Raw genomic sequence first — 8,919 nt, forward strand, 5'->3', positions numbered from 1 at the left:
TGGTCTGTTGGGTTGGGGCAATCTTTGCTGCTAATGTTATTTGTATCACCCGGTCTGCTGTGATTGTAAAGTTCTTTTCAAAACACTCTGCTGAGTCCTGGACTCTTGTTTCAGTCTATGGCCTGTGTGTTGATCCTGATAGATCCCTCTTTGCCCAGTGGTTGTTTGATTTGCAAATGCCTGACAATGAAAATTGGATCCTCTTGGGTGACTTTAACCTTTACAGATCTGTTGAGAACAGAAATAGGGCAGGTGGGGATATGAATGACATGATGATTTTCAATAATATAATCAGTAATCTTGGTCTCCTTGAGTTGCCTTTGAAAGGTAGGTCTTACACGTGGAGTAATATGCAGAATTCACCTCTCTTGGAGCAACTTGACTGGTTCTTTACGACTGTTTCTTGGATTGCTTCCTATCCAAGCACCTTGGTAAAGCTTTTGGCTAGATCTATTTCTGATCATGTCCCATGTGTGGTCCAAATAGAAACTTCAATCCCAAAGTCTAATCTCTTTAGGTTTGAGAATTCTGGATAGAGCATGAGGGTTTCTTTCAGTTGATTTCTTCAATCTGGTCTAATCATGGGACTGGTTTGGATGATGCTAAGAATATAACATCAAAATTTAAATCTCTTAGAAAAGGTCTCAAAAAATGGAGTAAAGGCTTGTCCAAGTTGTCCTCACTCATAGCAAACTGTAATCTAGTCATAGCCTTTATTGATAAACTTGAGGAGATAAGAGATTTGACCTTGGCTGAATGGAATCTCAGATTCATTGTTAAAAGGAAAGTTTTGCAGTACCTGAGATATAAGCAAATGTACTGGCAGAAAAGATGCACTATAAGGTGGGCAACTTTTGGTGGTGAGAATACTAAATTTTTTCATGCAGCGGCTACTGAGAGGTACAGAAAGAACTTAATAACTCACTTGCAGACAGATGATGGAAGAGTTTTAACCCAGCACAATGAAAAGGCGCAGATAATTTTTCAAACTTTTCAGCAGAGAATGGGAGTGTCTTTGCTACCTGTTATGCACTTTGACCTGCAGAGTTTGGTTTCTCACAATGATAGTCTTGCCCACTTGTCTGAAAACTTCTCCATCTCTGAAATTGATGAGGTTGTTAAAAGAATGCCTACTGATAGAGCACCCGGTCCAGATGGTTTTAATGGATGCTTTATTAAAAGTTGTTGGCCTATTATTAGGCAGGATTTTTACACCCTTTGTGCTCAGTTTTGTGAAGGTAACTTGGCTTTGGAAAGTTTAAATAGATCTTTCATTACTCTTGTTCCCAAGAAATCAACACCTGAGAGGGTTAATGACTACAGACCGATTTCTCTCCAAAGTGTGGCTCTCAAGCTTTTAACAAAGGTTCTTGCTGATAGGCTTCAGTCTGTAATTACAGAACTCATCCATCAAAACCAATATGGTTTCACCAAAGCCAGGACAATACAGGATTGTCTCTCTTGGTCTTTTGAGTACTTACACCAGTGCCAACAATCAAAAAGGGAGATAGTGCTGTTGAAGTTGGACTTTGAGAAAGCTTTTGATACTATAGAGCACTCTACTATTTTGGACATCATGAGACAAAAAGGTTTTGATTCAAAGTGGTTGAATTGGATTGATTTGATCTTTTCTTCAGCATCTTCTTCAGTTCTTCTAAATGGGGTTCCTGGAAGGAATTTTTATTGCAAAAGGGGTGTAAGGCAAGGGGATCCATTATCACCTCTTTTATTTGTGCTAGGTGCTGATTTACTACAGTCTGTTGTCAACAAAGCTTATTCTCAGGGTGTTTTGACTATTCCAATCCCTACTCCTGATAATGACTTTCCAATTGTATAGTATGTAGACGATACTCTCCTTTTCTTGACAGCTTCCTCAAAAGAGCTTTTCTGTTTGAAGGCTATTCTCAACACTTATGTAGATTCTACCGGTTTGAAGATTAACTATAGTAAGTCATGCATGATTCCTCTGAATGTGGACATAGAAAAGGTGCAGCATTTGTCCAAGATGTTTGGTTGCTCAGTGGGCACTTTACCTTTCACCTATTTAGGTCTGCCTTTGGGAACAACTAGGCCAAAGATAATTGATTTTGCCCCCTTAGTTGATAGGGTTGAGAGAAGATTGTCTGCTACTTCTGCTCTTCTGTCTTATGGAGATAGATTAACTATGGTCAATTCAGTTTTATCTTCCCTCCCAACTTACTATATGTGCTCTCTTTCCCTTCCAAAGTCAATAATTGAAAACATTGATAGAGCTAGAAGAAATTGTTTATGGAGAGGAACTGATATTAATTCTAGCAGGAAATCTTTGGTTCTTTGGGAAAGGGTTTGTCAACCTAAAAGTAGAGGAGGTCTGGGAGTCATTAACCTGAGGCTGCATAATAATGCTCTTTTAATGAAAAATCTGCACAAATTTTATAATAGGCTCTCAATACCTTGGGTTAGCTTGATCTGGTCCACTTATTATATTAACAAAGTTCTTCATGCTGATCGCCCTAGAGGGTCTTTTTGGTGGAAAGATGTTCTACAATTTGCAGACATTTTCAGGGGATTGTCCACCTGTAAGGTTGGGGATGGAAAGACTTGTCTGTTTTGGGATGATTTCTGGAATAATAAAGTCAGGTCAGTAATGTACCCAAGGATTCACTCTTATGCTGTTTCTTTGAAGGATTCAGTGAGTTTAACCTCTTCCAAGAGTATTTCGCAGCGTTTTAATCTCCCTCTGTCTGAGCAAGCCTTCCATGAGTATGATACAATGTCTGCAGCTGATCCTTTAGATCAATCATCTGATGAGAATGATGTCTGGTCTTATGTTTGGGGAAATGGTTTGTTCTCTTCCAAGAAAATATATGACATTAATTTCATGCATATACATGCGCCTAGTTATCTAGCTTGGATCTGGAAGAGTAAGTGTGCTATGAAGGTTAAAGTTTTTGGATGGCTCCTGTTAATTGATCGACTCAATACTTATGACATGCTTGACAGAAGGCATTGCCCTCCCAATAATTCAGATCTAACTTGTGTCCTTTGCTCAACCTGTGCAAGAGAAACCACCTTTCATCTATTTTTTCAATGTCCTTTTAGTGCTGATTGCTGGGCACAGTTTGGAATTGTCTGGGATATTTCTCTTGCCTTCACAGATATGCTGCATCAGGCAATGAATTCTTATAGGTCTACGCACTTTGTGGAGAAAATTCTTTATGCAGCCTGGAATATTTGGAAACAGAGGAACTCCCTGATTTTCCAGAATTTAGCACCCTTAATTTCTTCTTGGAAAGCTCTCTTTAAGAGTGATATTTCGCTTTTAGTTTTTAGATTAAATGTTTCTGAGAGACAGTCCCTTTTGAATTGGTTATATCTTTTGTAATTTATTTTCTATAATAAAGCTATTTAACTGTGGGGGCTTCCCCTACAGTGCCTTCCCTCAAAAAAAAAAGGAGCTTCACTCCTTCACTCTCACACACACTTCCAAGCTTGAGCTGAATTACAAGAGGCTCTATTTTACTATATTGTATACTAGAAAAGGAAGAGAGTAGAGTAGACGAAGTCGGAAGAATTCCGGAGTTCTTGGTAATCTTCTCCTATTTCTTTTATTCTGTTTATTACTCTGAATTCAATATAATATTCTTCCTGAGTAATTTAGTATTATCTTGTGAGAATTATCTCTTGGTTAGTTCCTAAATAGCATACGGAATTATTGTTCACTATAATCAACTAAAATATAGTGATTGCTTTGGTGAGTTATAAACACTAAAGTAGATATTAATTGCTTAGACGTGGTGTTTAGGTGATTGTTATCCAGTAATTGCTGCATATCCCACACTACATTCGAGGTCGGTGTAGAGGTGGTGACAGCCCTTAAGATCACTTAAGTTGTCGCGTCCCAAATCGACCCTAAAATACATCTTCTAAATTATGCCTAGAATAATTAAAATGCTTGTGAAAGCCTTCAAAAATTAAAATTTGCAAAGTTAAAAGTCAAATAGGGCTTGGAGGATTTTTGTATATTTCCTAAAAGCCTAAAATGTGTAAATAAATTTTAGTGAAATTTTCAGAGCACAAATAATAATTATTAAGAAATAAACAAAGTTAAAAAGGTTTTATAAAAAGAAAACCCTAAAAATCACCCTCTCCCCTCTAATGGGCCGAATTCGGCCCATCTCCCTCCTCCTCTCTCCTCTCCCCCGCGGCCCACTCGGCCCTCCCCGCGCGCGCGCCGCTGACGGGCGGGCCCGCCCGCCACCCTCGCTGACGGGTGGGGCCCACCCGTCATCCCCTTCCTCCCGCCGCCCCCACCGCCTCGCCCGCGCCTAGCGCCGCCGCCGCCGCGAATCCCGCCGCCTCCCGCCGTCCCCGCGCGCGATTAAGTGGGGGGAATTATTCCCCGGGATCCCCTCCCCCTTTCCCCCCATTTTTCCCTCCCTCTCTCCCTCGGATTTGTTTGGAAACCTCTCCCCTAACCTCGCCGGCGCCATTAATGGCGGCCGGGCCTCCCGCGCCCGTTTCCCCCTCCTCCGGCCGCCCTCTCTCACTCCCAACCCTATATAAACCCTCCCCGAGCTCCCCACCACTGTTTCCGCCACTCACCGCCCTCTCTCCTCGCCGGAATCGAGCTCGCGCCGTCGCTCTCTCTCTCCGCCGTCGCCGCCGAGCTCCGGTCCGCCACCGTCGTCGCCCCGGACCACCTCCCACCTCGGCGCCGCCTCCTTCGGCTTCGCCGCATCCTCGCCGACCTCGTCCACCCCTTCGTTTCGCTCGCCGACCGCCGGAGCGCCGTCGACCCCGTCCACCCGAGCCGCGCCGCCGCCTTCCTCCGCTCCGGTCGCCGTTTCCGTCGTCACCGTCGACCCGGGGTGAGCCATGGACCGCCACTTCATTTCCCCCTTTCCCTCCCCTCTCCCGGCCGCCGCTCCGCCGTGCCTATGGCCGCCGCCGGCGACCATAGGGGCGTGGGCGCGCCACCTCCCGCCGGCCGCGCCGACGTGGCCGCCTCCGGGCGCGCCTAGCGGCTGCCGCGTGGGGCCCGGCCGTCAGCCGCCCGCGCCCTCGGGTGCGGCTGACGCGTGGGGCCCACGGCGCCGGCCGGAGTGAGCCGGGTGCACCCGGTCCACCGTGGACCGTGAGGCTGCCGCGTGGGTCCCACTCCCGTGGACCCGGTCCGCGCGCCCTCTCTCCCGGCTGACGCAATAAATATATTTTTAAATTAAAATTTAAATGAAGAAATTCGTAAATATTCATTTAAAGAGCAGATAAACTTCAAATGGCCATAACTTGGCCATTTGAACTCGGAATTGGACCGTTCAAGTCTCTAATTTTTCCTTAAGAAGTCAAGAACCCATTTTTGTGCTTTGTTTCTGCTTGTTATATGGAGTTTATTAGAGTAAAAGCCCTTTTCTTTTCCATTGGTCGTGTAGACGCTGCAGCTTCGGAAGATCCGCTCTTCGTGGAGGTTGAAGCCGACGTTTGGGAAAGCGAGTAAGGCAAGTCACATCATTCTTTGAACATATTGGATCCCACTTTGTGAAATTACTTTGATTTAAATTATTGCATTATCGCTTTATTTAAATTCCCGCGTTATCACTGTTTTATTTAGCCATGCCTATTTACCTTTGTTATGACCTTATTATTGTTGTTATTGTTATTATTACCTTGTTCACCCTAGAATAAACAAAACCCCAACTAGTGGGCACTCTATTCATGGTTCCACTAGTAAGAATTTAGGTAGATGCTTCGCTGATTAATTAGGCAACATTAGGTGGTTTTATAACTCTAGACTTTGGGAATATTCATATCACCTGAACATATTGGAATGGTTGGATTATTGTGGAATTGGATGCACACCTCCCCCTCTATTCAAAACCCCCAAAATGGTTTTAGGCTGGGCTCGGGGTGCATGGTTTTGATAGTAGCACCTCGGCCACATAAGGACCGGTCTTCGGGCCTCTGTTGCAAAGCACTACCGTACTTCCACATGTCTAGTGGGTAAGGCTTAGTTTGTGGCTCAGTCTGGTTATAAACAAAAGTACACGGATGGAGATGGACGAAGTCAGGGGTCGATAGATATCTCTAGGACAAATGAAGGCTACACGGGCTGCGGCCCGGTAGTCGAGATGTCATAGCATAGGGCTGGTGTCCTGCTGCTAGGGGCTCAATTCTGCCTGCCTGTCCGGGGGTTCCGGCCGTAGGTGGGTTGGGTCGGTACTCTTGTCTATGGCTAGGATGGGTTGGAAACTATGTCATGTCTTCCGTCCATATGCCGTGGTGGTATGTGGCACGTGGTTACACGTGAGGAAGACGTGTCTTGTGGGTAAAGATGTACACCTCTGATCAGAGTAAAACCTATTCGAATAGCCGCGCCCTCGGTTATGGGCAAGCCTAGCAATGTACCCAAGTTAGTGTTTTTAATTCTTAAAACCTGCTTAATAACTAAAATGTGGAATGGTTGGCCTGGGTTGGCTTAGGACGAGCTGGGACCCAGGGTCGGGTTGCCAGTTCGGTCTGAATCATCGTAGGCCTTGGGTTAAGGCAGGTTCGTGTGGGTTCACGGCCTTGTTTAATAATATTAAATAGTTCTAGGATCGTGTTTTAAATTTAGCTTTGAACAACTAAGGGTCTTTTAAATGCTGTTTATTGCAAAACCTAACCCCTATACTATAACTCCATTGTACTCCTTTGCACTTATGCTGCACTTGTGGGTGTGTCTTGTTGAGTACGGTGGTTGTACTCAGTCTTGCTCAATTTTTCCCAAACCCAGAAGAGGAGCCCCTGGATGATGAAGGCTTTGGTGTCTAGCTCGTGCCTGCCGTCAAGCGCCTGTGGTCGTCGCCTTAGTCTTCCGCTGTTTTCCGTTGTCTTTGAGTGTGCTGGGCCGTCGCTGCCCATGTAATAATTAACTATTTACGCTTCCGCTTATTAAACTCTGAATTGTATCAACTTCTGGTGTACCTTGCCTCCTGGGACAAGGAATAATACACGCACGTAAGGAACGCCCGTTGGGCTATTTCCGGTCGTGACATAAGTCCTCCCTGTCCGGGTACGTGGTAGAGCGACATCTGGGAACAGCGGGTTGCCAGTGCCTGAAGTATTGCATTAGGATTAAAGTTAAGCTTTCCCTAGACACTGTTTCTCACTAGTAAATCCTCTCTATCCTGGCCTATCATCTGCTTGGTGTCCTTGGATGAACCAGAGGAAGATCTGACCACACACCTTCCCTTGGATTCGATACCCTTGGAGCACTTTGTTGGGGAAGTGCTACATTGGTATATCCGTGCGCTTGCGGATTTTATCTGTGACCGTAAGAAATACCAACAAGCATTTCTGGCACCGTTGCCGGGGAACGGTTGCCGATCATTTTCGAACCCAGTTCATCCTCGTATCCTTTTACTTTTTATTCTACCTCTACCCCTTCTACCCTAGAGAAGTATTCCTGTTAAACTCTTCTCGACCATGCAGCAACCTCTTTTTGAGCTGTCTGCTCCTTGGAGTGAATTCTATGAGCCACCTCCTTCATCGGAGCCCATTTATACAACTGGTTATGAAATTCGCCCCGAACTAATCAGTATGGTTAGGGAAAATCCTTTTTCTGGCTTTGATCCAGAAAATCCCTACCATCATCTGCGAGACTTTGAACAAGTGTTGACGGTCGTTATCAATCAGTTTCGACCGTCAATATTACCAAAATAGAGGAGAACTAGTGATGCTTGCAATGCATATGTTTGTTAGAATTATAATATTCCACTAGTATTAGGTATACTAACCTTTTGCAGAGAATGACAATAAAGTGGAGGAGAATCAACATCAACTTGGAGGATAAATCAATCGGACGATGTCGAGAACCAGACTTATGTATGAATGGGCCAAGAACTCAGAATTGACACGATGAATTGGGCTAAAATTCACAAGTTTGCGGAGAAGAGAAGTTCAGGAGGCCACGAGCCAAATTGTGGGCTGGTTGGGCCGGCCCCAGGTTCAGCCGAACCCATCTCTCCATCGTTGGATGTGGGGTTTCGCAGGGACGCTCCAGATCTTCTCCTAATGGCGGTTGCAGGGTACTTCGGACAATTCCCCTTCCACAACCGTCATAACTATCTCTATATAAGGAGCTCACTCTCTTCACTTCAACACACACCTCAAGCAATAGCTCTCTCATTTCTCTCAAGTTTAGTTTAGTAGTATCTAGCTGGTGGAATAGAAATAGAATAGGAGTCAGGAGTCCGGAAGCCTTCGGAAGAGTTCGGGTATGGCTTTAGCAGCTTTCCTCTTCTCTTTTGTAAGCTTTGTACTTTTATTAGAATACTCTTCTATATACATTTATGGTATTGAAATACTTTCCGAGCATATGAGTACCTACTTTACATTATGTTCATGTTATACTGAATATACAACTAGCTTATCTAGGAGATGCTTTGGTGCGGGTATAATGTTTGCTTATGCAATTACTCTATGTCATGACGATGATATTAGAGTAGTATCTGGTAGTTTAGACGTGGTGCCTAGATTACGGGATATCATTATCTGGGGTTATATATTGCAGATGAGAGGTGGGCCGCTAATGGTGATAGCTCAGTATGGGTATTCCTCCGCACTGGTATATAATCCTAAGTTAATTTCCTGGGGAGGGTATTCCTCCGTATTTAGCCCCGGTTGTATGGTCATGTCGGGCTGTCGTAAGGAACTCGGCAGTCAGGGGTGGCTTTTCGAAGTACTAGGAGGGCATCGGATAGAGGGTATTAGCTAGTATATCAGTTAACTAGAATGTATGTATACTATTTATATTAGAAGTATAGGAATAGATTTCCTTTCTCTTTTCTTTCCACCTAGCTTAGATAATTTATTATGAGAATGAGTTGTCAATACTTGTGTGTCACTCTACCCTTAGATTATCTTAACCCCTGCTTAGAATATGATTATCACAAGTAATAT

Source organism: Oryza glaberrima, chromosome 4, assembly GCF_000147395.1.
Source record: "Oryza glaberrima chromosome 4, OglaRS2, whole genome shotgun sequence".
Lineage (NCBI taxonomy): Eukaryota > Viridiplantae > Streptophyta > Magnoliopsida > Poales > Poaceae > Oryza > Oryza glaberrima.